Raw genomic sequence first — 1,612 nt, forward strand, 5'->3', positions numbered from 1 at the left:
CGACCAATTATCAGTGTGTTATAAACTCTCTGCCATTTGTGGTCAACAAAGGTAAGAGTTTTGCGTTTGTTATTTTGAAGGCTTAATGATTTACAGAAACTAAAACTTTTTATATGTTTTTCTGCACTTTGACCGTAAGAAAGATTCTTTTTGTGCACTGAATTTCAGTTCGGTCAAGCTTACTATCATTGGAAAGTGAAGAATTTAAAATGGTTACTTGGTCGATGTGACCATATAAAGGAATTTTTATATTTTACTTTTTAAATTAGACTAATCTTTTATCTCCGGTAGCTCGTCTTATAGTTCTGGCATCCTTCAATTTTTTTCTATTTTTGTGTAGCGCACTAAAATGTTCCTGATTTTTTTTTAGAATGATTGCTTTATGATATGTTTATCTAAGATTCTTATATTGAATTGCTTTGTTAATTAGATTAGGATTAAACATAACATCAACGCGTTAATCTTTATAAATATTATTATTACTTTCAGATTTTTCAAGATGATGAAATCCGATTACAACACTAGTTTAATCAAATCTGATCCGTTCCAATTTGAAAAACTCGTCGACAGATATAACAGAGTACAATGGTTGAACAATTATTGGCACCATTCACTGTATTGGTCTACAATATACGTAATTGTGATATTCGGCATTCAGAGCTTAATGAAAAATCGCAATGTTTTAGAATTGAAGAAACCACTACTCTTCTGGAATTCGGCCTTGGCTGTATTCAGCATTTGTAGTACCTTTAGAAGCTTTCCTACTCTAGTACAAGTCATTCGTAAATTGGGATTCACCTATTCAGTTTGTTTCCTAGAACCAATTTTGGAAAATATTCAACCCAGTGTGTTTTGGGGCTGGCTGTTGGTTTTCTCTAAAATCACAGAATTCGGAGATACTATTTTTATCGTGTTGAGAAAGAAGAAATTAATATTTTTGCATTGGTATCATCATATCGTCACACTTATTTTATGCTGGTATCTCGGTTTTCAACAAGTAGGACTTAATCATTGGTTCTGCGTAATGAATTATTTTGTACACTCTTTTATGTACACATACTTTGCGTTAATGACAGCTGGCATAAAAATTTCAAAAATTATAGCTTCTTGTATTACATTTTTGCAATTAATGCAGATGATTACTGGTGCTTTTGTTTGTATTTGGGCATATTGGAGTCGATGGAAAGGATTCGAATGTGACTTCCCCAATAATGTCATTGTAATATCTTTGGTTGTGTATCTCAGTCATGCGTATCTATTTTCTAGATTATTTTATTTCTCGTATGTTGAAAAGATGAAGGATATATAAATATATTTATTGATTTATCGCATTTTTTCCAGGAATTGTTACTTCTGAAAATTATGATGACTTTTTATTATATCGCACCCCGGCAAGAAAAGTGCAGTATTTGAGAAAACTCTCCTTAAATAATACTATAAAAGTTATAGTATAAGCTGCTTTTAAATTTCAGGTTCGTATTTATGGCGGTAAATTATATTATATTCTATAGTATAGTAATTATGGATCTGTAGCTCTGCTCTCGTCGAATGTGAAGTGTTATCGGTTAAATATAGGTGAGGTCTTTGAGTGATGTCACTTTTCTTGCTCTTT

General features: G+C 31.6%; 1 pseudogene; it reads left to right on the top strand.

The window, feature by feature from the left end:
* The first annotated feature begins 499 nt into the window (after window positions 1–499).
* Window positions 500–1,309, top strand: LOC136970967 (very long chain fatty acid elongase 6 pseudogene; annotated as a pseudogene).
* The last annotated feature ends 303 nt before the right edge of the window (window positions 1,310–1,612 follow it).

The sequence above is a fragment of the Centruroides vittatus genome, unplaced genomic scaffold (genome assembly GCF_030686945.1).
Source record: "Centruroides vittatus isolate TY-2023 unplaced genomic scaffold, ASM3068694v2 contig_223, whole genome shotgun sequence".
Lineage (NCBI taxonomy): Eukaryota > Metazoa > Arthropoda > Arachnida > Scorpiones > Buthidae > Centruroides > Centruroides vittatus.